The sequence below is a fragment of the Diplotaxodon limnothrissa genome, linkage group LG14, assembly GCF_057381915.1.
Source record: "Diplotaxodon limnothrissa isolate DT_005_m linkage group LG14, D_limnothrissa_male_GT1.1, whole genome shotgun sequence".
NCBI lineage: Eukaryota > Metazoa > Chordata > Actinopteri > Cichliformes > Cichlidae > Diplotaxodon > Diplotaxodon limnothrissa.
The window spans coordinates 40,791,594-40,808,778 of NC_140609.1; positions in this window are offsets into that span (position 1 = coordinate 40,791,594).

A 17,185-nucleotide genomic window follows, 5' to 3' on the forward strand; every position below is an offset into this window, starting at 1 on the left:
CCATGCACAGCTCTCTGAGCTCTGCAGCACTTTGATTCTTTTCTTTTTCAGTCGTTCTGGTGCAGATCTGCTGTGCTTGGGTCATCAGCTGTGGGACAGATGGCCTCACACTGGTATACGGAGGAGTTTGTGGTCCACTCAGTGACTGTGAGGAGCCGAAATCCTCACCCCTCAACCGCTGTACAAGCCTGCTGCTGTCAAACATGTGTGGCTCTGTGGCACAGCGGGCAGTGGGTTGGACTTCTAGGCCACTTTTGAGGAAGAAATTCAAAGGTTGTATGTGTCCCCTCTGAGCTTCATGGAGTAAGGATGGACTCTTGGTTCAGCTCATGCTGAATGAATAATTACAGGGTGTAATATGTCGTGTGTTGTAGTTCATCGGAGGTTTGGGTTACGTAATTTTAAGACCTTCTGAGGATCAGATGATCTTTTATTGTCTGCGCGAGCTCAGGGTTGATGGTTAGTTTGTAGTTTTCGTGTCTGCTCCTTTAGTTGCTCTTTATTAATATCAACGTTGTATTTTTAATAATCATGACACATCGTGGCATCGCATCTTTCTGTGATGACCTCCGCACTGATGAGAGCTCATCACAACTGTGGTTCAACGGTTTCTATGGAAACTTCAAACATCCACCTTGTGGTAGCACCAGAGGAAAAGTCAGAGGTTCGTTAAAGTCAGCAGCGCTGTGTGTGCGTGTGCGTGTGTGTGTGTGCGTGTGTGTGAGTGTGTGTGAGTGTGTGTGTGTGTGTGTGTGTGTGTTTGGGAGTGTGGGTCAGCAGGTCGCCCTCTCAGCTCCTCTTTGAAGTGTCTCCGTTGCAGCCGGCCTTCGTGCTGAGCTCTCATTCACAGCCGCTGGATCAGGACACCCTCTGCCAATTACACGGAGCCTCCGGGCTGCCGTAGCTCACCAGCACGCGTCCGACAGGCAGCAGGTCGGAGGATTACTGACCCACCGAAGCCAGCTGGTTTAGTTTGGTGTCTGCTGAAGTGTCTTTGAGCCAGGCACTGAAACTCTGACATGGGTTCCTGTGCGGCTTCATCATCAGTTCAGTGTAAATTTATTTGAGTCTTTAATGAGAGCAGTGAGGGTCCAGGCAACAAGTGCTGTTTGTGTTTTAACAATATGCATGTTAACCTCTTCATCAGCACCTGATCTTCAGCTTCAGTCCTGGAACACCGGAGCGTTTGAATTTAAAAAAATACACAACTCGACAACAACAAAGGTGCACAAAAAACTAAAAAACTACAAATGTAAAACAAAAACATAAAAACTCAAAAAATTACAAAGAGGAAAAAAGAAGAGACACAAAGTGAAATACATAAAATAATTCATGAGTCACGATGACGTCTGCAAACACTGAATATTTTACACTTATGTGATTTTAGACAGATTCACGTCGGCTGTATTCAGTCATAGGAACGAAGGATGTGTGTGTTTGTGTACGTGTGTGTGTGTGTGTGTGTGTGTGTGTGTGTGTGTGTGTGTGTGTGTGTGTGTGTGTGTGTGTGTGTGTACGTGTGGCTGTGAAGAAAAGCTCACGTGTTTTAATGTCTGCTGCTTTTAACACCTTCAACCTGTCTCCGGTGGCGGCAGCAGTTAGCTGATAATTACCCCTCTGCAGGGCAGTATGGAGGGCTACAGGTGGGCTACCTGGTGGTCTCACACAGGTTCAGTGGGACAGATGTTAAATCCCGCCCACCCGCCTCCTTACTCCTCCTCCCTGCTGGGATCCTAATAACAGTGGGCCGGGCGGCAGGATTTGTTGGACAACAGCGGCGGCTGCCTGACTGCCAGCAGCCTGTTCTCTGCTGGACGCCACCTCCACCTCAGGTGCACCCGAATCTGACCTCGCTGTGATTAAACAATCTGCTGCTTCACTCAGAAAAGTTTTAACTGGATCCAGGAGAAGCCGGTGAACCCACCCAAGACGGTAACCATCGACATGACCACAATCGGGGAACCGTAAACCACATTTCAACACTCCCACACCAATAACAACCTTCACTCGTCAACCACAGACCCTCATACGTCCCCGTAAACCACAGAGTCTGTGCTGTACACCACACAGGAATGAGAATGTCTGAGCACGAGCTGCAGGAGGCATGAAAGCCTGAAAACCTCCATGCAACAGTCACACTGAGTCCAAGTCCAAGAAGAACTGCAGCTGTTCTGGAACGAGGGTTAGGGAGAATCCCAAGTGCAGTTTTTATAAGGTCCAAACTGACCACGAGCTGTAAACTTAAAGATGAGCTGCACGTGAACAGCACTGATAGCGAGCTGCAGAGGCCGTGAATGACCACTGAAGAGTGTCAGAGACTCGAGTCCGCTCGAAAGAACAAGAGCGATGCAAAAAGACGAGACTGTCGTCCAAGCAGGACGAAATACGGCCAACGCGCTGCTCGAGGTCACGTTTATGGCTGCATGAGAGGAAAGAAATCAATCTCTGTGTGTGTGTGTGTGTGTGTGTGTGTGTGTGTGTGTGTGTGTGTGTGTGTGTGTGTGTTAACCTGCCTGTTAAACCTGAGTGTCTCCTGTGGAGATAAGCTGAAGACACACACACACATTAACTACCCCCCTCAAAACACAAACATGGACACACAGGACATGTAATATCCTCGTTACACACACACATTCATGCATGCATGATATCACACACACACACACACACACATCACACCCGGCCATCACACACACACACAGCTCTGTATGTGTGTGTGTCGCTGGCTGCCGGCCTCGTGCTGCTAAGCTTCTTTTACGTGCACAATGGCGCCCTGCTGGCAGCTCAGGGCCAATTAAAGCCCTGTGAGAGAGAGAAACACCTCCAGGCGTCTAACCTCGATCGCCCATGGTTCTGATCTCTGAGGCGGACCAACCAGCTGCTTCACCTCCTGCATGAAAGCAACATGTTCTCATATTACATCAGTTTATCAGTCTGACAGGTTGGCAATCAAATGTCTTTAACACATGAAAATCACTTTGTGTGCGAATAGACGGTAACATCACCTGAAACAGCTCAAATCTAAACGGTTGAGACGTCTCTGCTTCACGTGCTTCGATGCCTCTCTAACACAAGTTCGCTTATTATGTTAGTAATGGAGTCAACCAATCAATAACCTCAGTGACGCTCACAGGTCTGGACACAGCACAACTTGTTTAAGGGACACATTCAGCCTGTAGTCTCTGCAGAACAGCAGAAGGCATCATGTCATACCTTTCAGATGTTTATCTTAATCCATAAAGTGCTTTTGAGCTGTGCAAGTCAAATTCAACAAATTTGGAAGGCTGTCTAAAACACAGAAAAAGAATGCACGCTGTAAACTTGATAAACCAATATTTCACAATACGACAGAAAATATATCACATGTTTAAATCAAGACATTTTACAGTTTTTTGGAAAATGTGCTCTCATTTTGAATTCAAGGGCAGCAAAAATGTTTGAATGTCTGAAAGGCTTCTGATATGTTTTCATGTTCTATTGTAAGTAAAGTTGCAGTTTTGTTCACATTCAGCGCAGCGTTTTTGAAACAGGGTTTTTAAACTAAATTAAGTTTGCATCCTTTAAAGCAGGGGTGTCCAACTCCAGGCTTCCTGCAGGTTTTAGATCTCACCGTGGGTCAGCACACCTGAATCACATGATCAGCTCATTTCCAGGCCTCTGGAGAACTTCAGGACATGTTGAGGAGGTCATTTAGCCGTTTAAATCAGCTGTGATGGATCAAGGACACATCTAAACCCTGCAGGACACCGGACCTCGAGGCCTGGAGTTCAACACCTGTGCTTTAAAGGATTGATTGAAGCAGGAGGATGCAGGTGGAGGTCATGGTGGTTCCATGTTTCACTATAATACATTCAAAATCTGTTTATGCTGATGATCTTTGTATATATGAAGGTTTTCACCAGATCTGATCTTATTTAATACCTCATTTAAAATCTTTACATTTTTTAGTTCCAGCTGTGTTCCCTGATGTTTCCATTTTTCCAATTACGTGTGTGTGTGTGTGTGTGTGTGTGTGTGTGTGTGTGTGTGTGTGTGTGTGTGTGTGTGTGTGTGTGTGTGTGTGTACACCGAGGTAAAAAAAGGGGTCATCAAGGTTAGTTTATGTTTATTAACTCCAACCTCTGATTCTGCATTGTGGGTCTGCTTTCTGTTTAAGCAGACCCACAATGCAGAATGACTCTACTTCACGTTATTCCTGTGCACCAGCTCGAGGTAAAACATCTCATATTCTCTTCCTTAAAGGTTTGTTGAAAAATAAAGAATTTCCTTCAATCAAATCAATCATCTAAAGATAGAAAGTGAGGGTTCCTACACAAAGCATACTTTCAGTGATGATATCATCTTCTATAAGAGCATATTTATGTTTCAGAAGAATAAAGAGCCATGACAGCACATCACCCCGCAGTAATGTTTGTCTTGACCATCTGCGATTTATCTTTGATGATGTTTTTTCACATTTATTTCAACAACCTGCAATAAAAACAGGTCAAAATGACAGCTTTTGTTCCAAACACCACTAACAGCACAGAGGAGTCAGGTGTCACCCAGGCAGCGTGCCGATCCCTCATTCAGAACAATATACCAACACACCTGGTGACATCAGCACCAGCAGTCCCTCTGATTGGCCGTCTGTATGAGCGAGCTGATTAGAAGAGGTCAGCAAGTGTTTGAGTGTGTGAATGAAAGTGTGCCACTACTGAAGCGTGTTAAACGTTTGTACAAAGTGTTCTTCCTGTTGCTGAAAGGAGGGGAGATTTGATCCTCCTGTAAGTGAGGCAAACCTGTATGTTGTCAGTCAGTTTCAGGTGGTGTAACTGAATCGCTGTAACACGATGCTGTTTGTTCTCTAAACACTGGAGACGATCACAGAACCATTCAAATGTGTCTCCGTTTAGTGGAGACAGAAAAGCAAAAAAAGCTCAAACTGTTCTGAGAAATTTCAGATTTTAGTTTCAACAGTTTAACTTCCTCACTTTGAAAAAATGAATTCAAATTTTCAAGTTGTTACATTATATTTAGTAAATCTTTGAAATGAAGAGGTTAATAGATGGTTAAATGATGCCACTGTTATTTAGAAACTTACTGAATTGAATATTTCCAGTGAAATTATTCATATTGAAAAATTCCTTCTAAGAGTTAGAGTTAGGCTACTGAGCTATGTGCAACCCATAGCAGCAGGTTTGGAAATCATGCCTCACACTCAAACAGGGTTTGGTCGACTAATCTGCTAATCGAATCACCCCGCCCAAATCAGTTGATGAGTTTGTATAGTTTTTATATGTTCCTCCTAATTATACATATTTCTCCTGTTTGTCACTTGCTGTTTCCGTAGCAGTTGGAGTTTTTACAGGGTGGGGTTGCTAGCCCCACACTCAACCCTCCTCCTTTCTCATCCGGGCTTGGGACCGGCAATGGCAGAGCCGGTCCCAACAACCAACCAGCAACGTGCTGAAGAGGTGGAGAATTTTACATATCTTGGCAGCATCATCTCGAATGACGGGGTCTCTGATCGGGATGTCGACGCCAGAGTAGGGAAGGCAGTTGGTGTCCTGCGACGTCTCCAACCTAACCCTGAATGTTAGGGTCAAGATCAGACTACTGAACTCTATCGTCTTCGCTACTGCATTTTACGCTAGTGAAACCTGGCGCTCAACAAGTGCAATTATTCAACACCTGAACGTGCTTCAACAACGTGGCCTGTGGCGAATCCTGAGAATTTGCTACCACATGGCGTCGAACATTCATGGACGATCTGAGAACTGTCGACATTGTCTGGGACGAAGCTGAAGCAGTCGCTGCTGACTGACATCGATGGAGATCACTAGCTGCCCGATGCGCCGCCCGGTGTAGGAGGAACTAAGTGCTAAGTGCTCCTGTTTGTCATTTATTCCTGCACAGTTGGTGTGGAGCACCCATCATTTCGATGTACATGACAATCACAATAAACTGCGATTCTATTCTATTCTATTCTAAACGTAGCTTTGTCTCGTAGTTTGGGTTCTGTTCACACAGAGGAAAATCCAGGTGAACTCCAAGCCAATCAAAAAGCCAAACTGCAAACCACGTGAGAATGTTCCGTCCACTGATTGGCTGGATGTGTTGGAGAGCAACAAACTAAATACAGGAAGAAGATGCTCTTTTCTACACTATTGGAGAACCCAAGAATTTACACCCATTTCATGGCTGGATGTTAGTCAGTGCAGACTTTTGCACATCTACAGTACGTTTCCTCATCGTGGCCAATGGAAGCTTTTTAGTTTAGACTTGCAATGTACACCTGGGAACTGGTTTGGATCCGTTTTCTATCTTTTCAAGTCAAATATCTCAGCTTTACTTTAAATTACAGTTAAAACAGTGACCAAAGCTGCAAACGCAACCTTTAACATTTAAACTGTGCCGTTTTGTGCATGTTTTTTTTGCTCCAAGCCACATGCAGCATCCACACGGCCAATCCTCTCATGACGATACACAGCAGGGTGATTAAACGTTTATATAAGAAGCAACTACAGCTGATGTAATGTTAACAACTGACATGTTTGAAACTGATCATTTGTCTACGTGTCTTCCATTGTAAACCTACTAATCAGTGCTAACATTGATAACATTAACAGTGTTCAGTTTCATAAATCATAAACTGTCACGATCTATGCTAACGGTCCCTATGATGTTCCAGTTACCAAAGCAGCGGAGATAGTAATAAACCACTGGACCACCAAATATGCCTCCTCGTGGAGCCGTATCTTCAATCCACGTATTTCCTCAGAAGCATGAGTTCCCCAAACGCACCGACAGAGGTGGAAACTGTTTTTGCAAACTGTTCCTTTATACATAAATATAATACTGAGACACAAAATGATACAAACAAAAAGAGAACGTCGTGAAGCATTCGGTGCAGTTTTCCTCAGTAAAACCGTCATCAGCCCATAAAAGCTGAAGGTTTTTGATATTTCAGTCAAACAGCAGCAGGTCGGACTCACGGACTGCTGTCGGTCTGTTGTTCGTTCCACTCCCCAAACTAATCTGGTTTAATCCCAACAGGAATCCAGCAAACTAACGCCTCTACATCTAAAATCTGAGCACGCAGCTTTTCATTACTTCCATATTAGAGCTCTGTGCTAATACGGCTCGATTTAACACAGCGGCTAATGTCCCCAAAACAGCTCCGAGTGTCTCAGGTTGTTAACGTCTGCAGCACACATCGAGTTCACGAAGGCCTTAAAGTTTGCAAACACCAGTTTATGAAGACAGGATTCACCAGGATTCATCTTCCACAAGTTTCCTGTTGGAATCTTAGTTCAGATTTAAAATTGACAGACATGACAGCACAGCAGTAAATACTGAAAACCAAAGAAGACACTGACACAGTGAGGTGTTTTCACTCTCCTAACCCTGAACAGGTGAGCTGAGACCAGCTCGAGGTTAACGGGGAAGCAGTGACGCCGTCCTCACCCTGCTATGAGGATGTAGATGTTTCGGTCAGTTTTGAAGTCTTTGTTTTTCTTCTTCACATTAAAAATAAAGAAAATCCTTTAAATAATTTGATGCCCGAGTAGTTTTGGACTGAGAACCAGAATTCATGCTGTCGTTGTGTTTCTTCAAACTTATTTGATCTCCTTCGTCCATCCGTCAGAGTGCGAAGCCTCCGATCTCTGGTGTCACCTAAGGACAAACTGCTGGGCTTAAAAATGTGACAGGAGGTTTGTAAACCTGAAAACCTTCTTTTAAACACAAACACTCCTCTGAAAGACGAGTGTAGCCACCGCCACCACAAAAGCACCCAAACATGAGCAGAAAGGGCCGAGAGCGGGGCTGCCGGTGGCTGTTGTGTCTCTAAACCAAACACTGAGTGTCTGAACAGCAGCCAAGCCTGAAGGGGCAACCGGCGAGCCAACAACGCCGGTCCTCATGGCAACCGTAGTAGTAGTAGCAGCAAAAGAAAGAAAATCGAGCTATTCAGAGAATGCACAACAACGTTTAATGTGTTACTCCACTGTGTGTCTAACACTGGAGGTGGGTGGAGTTTGGTGATACGTAACAGCTGGTGTGAGAGGACGCGTGGCTGCAGCGTTCAAAGAACACAAACGTGCAGACTTTAAAAATGGAGCAGCGACTGAACGACATCTACGAACGCCACAAGGAGGATGATGTCATCATCACAGACTGTATATAAAAGATGGATGAAACTTCCTGGTCGGAAATGTAGAGCAAACGTCTGAAACCTGCAGTCACGACAGAGTCACCATAAAACAGCTTCCCCACCTCACAGAGTGTCATTTACAAAAAGAAGACAGGACTCAAGGGACGAAGGAGCAGAGAAAGGATGGAAGGAAGGAAGGAAAGAAAAAGACAAAAAGAAACAAGGAAACGAAGGAAGGAAGGTTTTGAAAGCATTACTCAAAACATATATTTAGAAGAACATTTAGAAAGAAGTTTTTCTTTGAAACATTTTTAAAACTGGTTTAAAAATCAGAGATTTGTGTAAATATTTGTTAGGAGTTCATCAGCCTTCAGTGTCGGTCCTCAGAAGGGCAGACAGATATGTGTGTGTGTGTGTGTCTGTGTGTGTGAGTGTGTGTCTGTGTGTGTGTTCACACTGTAGCGATGGACACAGGCCAGAGCGTCCCCAATGAGCACGCACAGACCAGGGAAGAGCCCACCAATCAGAGCGCTGCTGCCACAGTTTTGCTGTCGCGGGGGGCCGCTGGCATCAATCAGGTCCTCAGGTACCTGCCAATAAAACACACACACACACACACACACACACACACACACACACACACACACACACTGTTTACTTGTTGTTTACCTCCTTCACTCTGCAGCAGCCAATTAGGGTTCAAAGAGAGACTCAAAAAGTTGCATCACTTAAAGGGTCAGTGAACCCAAGTTAATCAAATCAAAGCTTTTGTGCTTCAAAGAATCATTTTATGTAAAAAACACAAACTCAGTGAACTTCAGATAAAAAAAAAACAAGATTTTAGCAGCTTCATAATCAGAGCAGACGGCGAAGACACCGAGAGACAGAAGTACAGCACACTCACCTGGAGACAGCGAGGGTCTGCACCTGAGACACACTGCAGGGATTCAGCTCACACTGAGCATCAAAGTTTCATTCAACACAAACCAGAAAGTTTTTACATCTATGTTTCTTCTTCAGGGATCTTTTGTTTTTTTAATTAACACAACAAGTAAACAAAAAACCTTGACAAAAACAACACAAACCAAACATAACAATGTGCACAAAGGATGTAAAATTACAAAAGCATGTCAAAACTTTCAATGCAGTTATTAAAATGTGATGAAAAAACAACAAAATCACGATCAGAACAAACAAAAAGAAATCAAAAGCCACAAACTGATGTAAAATTGCACAACAATAAATACATAAAGGTCCTTTATTGTAAATGTCATAAATGTCACTTCAGGTCAGAACATGATGTGAGATGACAAACAGTTGGCCAAAAAGATGCAACATGTGGACACAAAATAACAAAATGACCTCAAAGAGCGATGAAATTCCCCCAAGACAAAAGTGAAATGGACACAAAGTCACGTGAAATTACCTCCAAAAACTGTCCAAAAACAGATGTAATTACACACACGAAAAGACCGTAAAATGATGTGAAATCACAAAACTTTAAAGGATGACCAGAAGTGACAAAAGCAGAAGCAAAAGCGCCAAAATGACGTCAAATAATATAAAATTAGAGAAAAAAGACAGAAGATGCTATGAAACAACCGAGAGACATAAAAGCTGCTTTAATATACCTCCACCTTGTGGCCACAGGAGGAACTACAGCTGTGGGGTGACGGGTTAACACTGGAGGAGCCTTTTACACTAAAGTGTTTCCTCCTTCTGACTGACCACAGTTTTTGTTTCACCTCAGCCTCTGCCGGGTTGGAAACACGCACAGAGTCAGAATGTCAGCTTCAGTGTGCACAAACTGACACAAAATACCCACAAACACAAACAAACACACAAAACAACCAAAAGCAGCATCAAAATCGCCACAAAGTGGTTTAAAATATCTGCAAACACATAGAAAATGGTCCAAAGGGCAGAAAATGAAAACAAACTGATGCAGCATCAGCCAATCAAATCCCACAGAGACATAAAAGAACCAAAAACATCACAAAGAGACAAAAAATTATAATTAACAGTTGAGAAATCACAAAAAACAACCACAAAATGAACCATCTTACATCATTTAATCCTCACTGTGCACTAAGGGCTCCACAATGATGTAGAAAGCAAAGATAAACGACAGATGACAATAAAAGTAATTCACAGCATCTTCTTCAGTCCTGAAGGACACGATGAACGACCCCGAGCGCCTCCTCTGGCGCCACCTGGAGGACAGGCACACACTTGAGGTACTGCTTCTTCACCAGCTGCTTCTCATCACGCTTGTCACCCCGCGTGTGTCAGTGAGCCGTGTGATTGGCTCATTAGTCGGTATAAAAACAAAGGCAAGCAGCCAGCCAATCAGCACAAAGAAAACAGACCTCTGCTGCTTTCCCAGCATGCCTTGGGAGCGTGGTGGTCCGGCGAGTTGGAGCTGAACAGGAAGATCAAAACCTAAAATAATAAACGGGACACAAATTAAATTAAAGATTTAAAGTTAAACACCAACAGCTTGGTGAGTCCGAAGGATCAGAGCCGATATTCTGATATATGAGCCGATGTTGTCTTTCAGGCACATTAATCATAGTCAGAATTATTAGTGAGTTGTCATTAAGGCCGTAAGGAAGCGTGAACACTGTGTAAATAAGAGAGAGTTTATGTGTGGGCTCTGTGGGGAGCTGTAACCATCCGCTTGGTGGTTTCGTCCCTTTAGTCGCAGCCGTGTTGCTGTCGGTGAGACCGAGAGCAGCTGATGGCTTTCGCAGGTCTGCTGTGTGGGACGGGTCGAGTCCAGGTCACAACCGCAAAGTCATGACTGGAACACTTTCAACGGGAGTGTGAGGGAGCTCCAGCAGGTCAGAGATACTGGAAACTGGGAACACCACCCCCACCCCACCACACCCGCCCACCGGCTGTGTGTTAAATTAATTTGTTCTTTTCCACCAGCTCGTCCCTGCAGCTGTCGTTGCCACAGACGCACAAAACAAGCGCTCCTCTGTCTGCTGAGACGTCACTATGTTTGTTTCCGTCTGTTGGCCGCATCAGGTAACAAAGGGCCGTCCGAGGAGACATGCACGGTCGTTAGCAGGAATCAAACCTGAGACCTGTCGTCCGTCAAACAGCAACAAACCTCTGTCAGCGGATCAGATTCTCGGCTTGCCTGGCCTCAGACAAACTTCCCCACCGGCCTCGTGTTTATTTTAAGTTTTTTCTCACGAGTGCAGGTTAACATCGCCGCAGCTGCTACTGTGCACTTTACTTTATTTTTTTACTTTATTTTCATGGCTTCTGTGCTTCAAAAAGAAGTCCAGCTGTATAAAAATAACTCACTGCTCACTTGATCATTAAAGGTGGACATAGCCACGCCCCCTAGTTATCAAACTTAATACACAGCGAGACCGTGGCTGTTTTTGTACCAGGCTGTAAACGTGATTATTCCTGCTGTAAAGTTTTAATGAGGACAGACTCACTGCCGGAGCCTCAAGTGGACATTAGAGGAACTGCAGCTTTTGACACGCCTGCGTTGTCCCTTGCTTCAACATCAGCGTGACTTTTATTTTGAAACTTCCTTTCAATCAAGACTGGACTCAGTTATTCAGAGGTGCCTGTAACTTCTTTATTGCAATAATGTGAACAATGTTTTCTTCTTTGCAAACAGAGACAGTATAAAAGATGCCAAAGTGAAGCTAACACAAAGGTGCCTTCTTTTAACAGCCAGCAGGGGGCGACTCATCTGGTTAAACAGGCTTGCTGTATAAAAACGACCCTCGCTCTGCGAACACAGGAAAGTCTCTCTGAGAGCTCTCGTACCGAAACCTTCAGACGACAGAAAAACTTTGGTCCAAACTCTAAACACTGCAGTACTACTAGAGACTACGAGATACATGTGCGTGTATTTTAACTCATGTTAACTCTTATTTCCATTCATATGGATTCATGATGTCTGCACCGCTCCGAGAGATGCTTCACATTGCATCGTTCACCTGTACATTAACAAAGGCCTTCTGTTCTATTCATTTTGTGAATTTTGCTCATTTTAAGATTATCCGGGTTTGTTCACTGGCTAAGCACTGTTTTGTTTTTGGACTGCTGTTTGAGACACGTCTGCTGAGCTCTTCAGCTTTTGAAACTTAGACTCGTTTTTGTACTTGAACTTTTGTGTTTCCCAGCTCTGTGCCGAGTCCTCCCGTCTTTAGCCCAAGCTTGGTAAATATCCTGCAACCTTCAGCTGTTATTCAGGCACCGGTGGCTGCTCTCACTTCCCTCCATAAAAAAGCAGAGCTGAGTCTGTGCTTCGCCAACTGTCCCCTTAAAGGAGATTAGAGTTCTCGGAGCGGAAAAGAAAGTGTTGCTCATTTGTCTCCCTGCAGGATTTTCTGTCCCGTCGGTCCGCCGTCCTGCTGACTCTGCGGTAACGGCGTAAAGCTCCAGCTGATGATTCACGGATCGGATGACTCAGATCTTGTGAGTGAAGCTTCTCTGGGCCAAATCAAGCCGGTAGGATTCCCCCTGGATATTCCCTGCCGTCCTCGGTCTCACGCCTCCGGCTTTCCTGGATCTCACTGTTTACTCAGTCAGCTCTCACAGTGAAAGCTGAGCCGCGGCTCTGTGTGGATCTGCTCTGAAGGTTATCGGGAGGTCTGAAGGTAGTCAGACACCAAAACAAAGACACACAAAACTCTCATCACAGGAGTTTACCAATCCAGGAGCTGCTCTTAGCTACACCACCACATCAGCAGTCGAAACACTTAAACCTGCAAAGGTTCATCAGACATGTGACCATGGGCCTGTTCTGCTTCTCCTTGTTTCCTGTTATAAACATCTCCTGCTCATGTTCCACATGGCCAAAGTTTCTAATAAAGAGCTCAGACGGCTGTAAATAGTCAGTTTATCGCTGATGTCATATAGAGGTCACATCCCTAATATGGCCGGTGGGCACTGAAGCTCCACCCACCAAGCTTTTAGTTTATGAGGGGCATCCAATCAGAAGAGCATTACCTTAAAGACGAGCTAAAACTGCTCATTTGAGACAGAGGATGAACTGAGAGGACTGGTATATGATTCTATAAAGTAATGATTATTTTGATTTGTGAATCATACAAAGCTACTCATACAAAGCAGTAATTGAGTGTAAGAAACGTTGTTGTGGGCTTTGATGGTTTTGGTCAGTGGTTGTTGATCAATGGTCATGAGAATTTGCATAATTAAGATTAAGGAACTGACCTCCCAGCCCATTGTTCCTCCAGTGGGCTGGTTTCAGTCATTATGCAAATGTTCTGTTTATGAGATTGAAACCTGCGGTCAGCTGAGACTGAAGAAGTCACTTGGATGAGTGACAAAACGTTTCTCCCACAAAACGCTACGTCCAGATGAACAGAATCAACTTTTTGGAGGTCCTTGTGTTGTTCAGCATCCATCTTCTACCTTTAAGACTCCACATGGCTGAGTTATTTAAAAAAAAAACACAATAAGTGTGTGTTTACTCAGGTAATTTCTGCTGTAAAGTTTGAACATTTTAAATATTTTTTACATGGGTGTGTATGGGGACGGACTCTAGTGGACATTGTCAGGCTGCTGCTTTGATGGACAGATTTCAACAGCTGATTGTGAACAAACGAAAGAGCTTCAGAGCCGCTGCAGGCTCTGAAGCTTTGATGCGGCGTCACCATCGCAAGTCAGGCTTTGAATACGTCAGCTGACCTGATTTGCTAATAACCTTTTTAATTACATTTGTGACAACTGAATTCTTGGCATGATGCTGCTTTGCCCAGGCGTTTCGTCAGCCATGTTGGCTCCACAAGCCCGCTCCCTGACCCTTGCTGCAGGTAACTGTGTTGTCGCTGTTGCCAGGGTGACGTTACTGATGAACGGTCCAAAAAGGGCAAACAATGACTCACCTGAAGCGTCACTTATTTCTCACCTTTAAATGTTCCTGTTAGTTTAACCGCTCCTGATTCCTGTTCAGCCAAGTGAATCAGCTGACAGCGCCTAACTGTTTCCACGTAACGTACAAGAACAGCAGCTCAACCGACAATAAGTTATATGAGCATTCAAATAACCAGCACTCGGACATCACACCACAAAATCAGTAAAATAACTGCGACACAGATCCACTGTGATGGAGTCACACTTGAAACACTCCAAGAAATGCTAGCTAACTTTAGCGTAGAAATAGAGTTGGATGCTAAAGGCCTTTTCAGGCATGTAGCAAACATGTTTAGACAAACTTGAGCATGCCAGGTTTGTTTAGACAGTAAAGTAGCTTCTTGTATTTAGGTAGGCAAAGTGTGTAGTTTAGACAGGGGTTGTGTCTTATTAGTGGGCGATAAAAAAATCACACAAACAATGAAGCTAGCAGTTAGCACAGCGTATGCTACTGCCTGTGTTAAAGGGCCATAACACCACTAAACACCAGACGCTGTTCTCCCAGCACAACACAGACTCCAAGACAAACTGCACATGAGGACAGAAACTAAATCTCTCACAGGCTTAGACGGAAACAGAAAACATTAAGGTTAGTCGGCTAGCTTGGCTAACCATAACGTCATTGCTAGAAAATCATAGTTAACTTTTGTTTTAACTGGCTCATAACACAATTTTGTGACTATTTGTTTTTCATTCAATAATTTAAAGAAAATAAAATTGGTTACAGCGTCTGCTCGTTCAGATCCAGTTTGGTATTGGACCTGGTTTGACTTCACAGAACTGCCACAGAAGATGGGACTCTGTGCAGTCCTGTGGAAAACTAAGAACACCTTCACTGCTTCTATAGGAATTAAAACCACCTCGGGTGGATTTAGGTGTGATAACACAATTCCACAATCTTCCCACCAGTGGTCTCAGCAAAGTCACCCTACCAAACCCAAAAGCTCCATCTTGTACTATACAGGTCTCAGTTAGCATGTTAAAGGTTAAAGTTCATGACGGCACGGTTAGAGATAGAGCCTCTTTTGTAATGCCTCTTTTGTAAATCCATAAAGCACAAAACCAACATTTCAGGCACCTCACAGTCCCTAAGTGGACCATGAACTCCTCTGTATACCAGTGTGAGCCTGTCTGTCCCACAGCTAAAGCTCTGACCATGAACAGGACAATGATCCAAGCACAGCAACAGATCTCCAACAGAACGGCTGAAAAAGAAAAGCGCTGCAGAGCTCAGAGAGCTATGCATGGATAAATGCTGCACATGTCAATGAACTGAAGCAACACTGTGAAGACGAGTGGACCAGAAGTCCTCAACCATAATGCAACAGACACATAGAGCCACACTTTACTTTTATTTCAGGTTATTGGTGCTTAAGCAGGTTCTGTGGGCTCAGTTATTCACAGCACTGCAGACTTACAGGCTCCTGTATTTAGACTTGTGTGTGCTGCTGAAAGGGCAACAGGAAGAAAAAAACGAGTGCTAAGATGACATCACCTCGAGCAGAGAAGGCCGTGGACTAATTAAAGGGTGATTGGTTGGGGGATGGTGGGCTTATTATTAGCATATTAGCTGGAGTGTCATTACCGTTATTAACCCAGGTGTGTTTTCTCAATGACCAAATTCTCCATCCCGAACGGACAGATGGGTGGAACGGAGGTCGTACGATCCCGAGAGGATAAGTGGGAGAGAGCCCTGTCGCTATAGCAACAGAAACACAAAGAAGATGGGGATCAACTTCGAGTTCACGGCAGGACAGAAAAACATGTCGCCGTATGACCTCATCCTAACTTTGACACGATACTCCTGTCACGAAACTGCACGCCAGCAGAGGAATGTGATTGGCTCTACTTCTGCAGCCACTTCCTGTCCAAGATGGCTTCTCTTTATTATTAATACTGTAAACATAACTGCATCAGTCAGTGTGGCAGCAGCTTGTTTCTGTTACTCATCAAAGAGTCTGACAGAAGTTTGGGTTTTGTTGTTTTTTGTATCACTTTGTGTTTCTTTGTTGTTATTTGTGATGCAAAAGAACTACAAATTGTTTGGTTTCAAAACTATTTGTATCTTTTTTCTTATTTTTGCATCTCTGTTGTTACTTTTTATTGTTATTTAGTAACTATTCATGTCTTTGACGTTTGTTGTCATTTTCTCTTTGTTTGCATCTTTGTGCTCATTTTGTTGTTGCCTTGCTACATCTTTTGACTTCGCTTTGTGTGTCTTGGTGGGAGTTTTGTCTCTTTTTGCCATTGTTTTGCAGCAGTGGTTAACTTTATGCACAGTTTCATTGGCGGCCCATTCTCGTGTTTGCTTTCTGTTTCTTGCACTTCCAAAGTCTGTCTCGGTGAACCTGCAGACCCACTCAGGTTGCAGACATTTAATGTTTCTCTGGGAGAGATCTGATGTCTCGTGTGGAGTGCGATCGGAGCACACGGATGGTGCAGTTGGAGAACAGAGACGAGTCTGAATGTGTTTATTTTAAAAACTGACCTTCAGGAGGAAACTGAGAGCGGGGAGGACGGAGGGAGGCGTGATTGCTCCCAGGAGCTTTCATTAACAGGTAATGGACCTAATGATGACATCTTACACACATGATGGTGGAAAAGAAGAACAGGAAGTGATGCCACTGGAGCAGAGGCTGCTGATTGGATAGGAGATTCCCAGGCAGCTGCAATAAAACTTGATGTGTGAAGCCAGAAGAAGACACAGAAACAGAGCGAGGCAACGCAGCAGAGATCAGCTCCACACTGAAGGTACAAACATGCATGTGTGTGTGTGTGAGAGAGAGACACAGGTGTGCACAGGTGCAAATTAATGCCACTTCCCAACATTTTCTATTTAAATTTAAATTCCTTTCAGAGTTGAAGTTTTCTGCTCGCAGTTTTCTGTGTGTGAGTTGTTTGCTGCTTCTTTTTGTCATCTTTGATTCTTTCTGCCAACTTTCTGTGAAACTGAAAACCTTGTGTGTGCATGATCTCATTTATGATTTCTGGCTAAGAAAACAGAGACTTGGACAGGTGAACATGAATGAAATATGTCTTTAAATCTTCACACGAGCAGCGTTTAGCACTGAAAATAAGACCTGGAGATGAACGAGAACTCTCTTCTCAGAGGAAGTCTAAAAAATGTGATGCTGA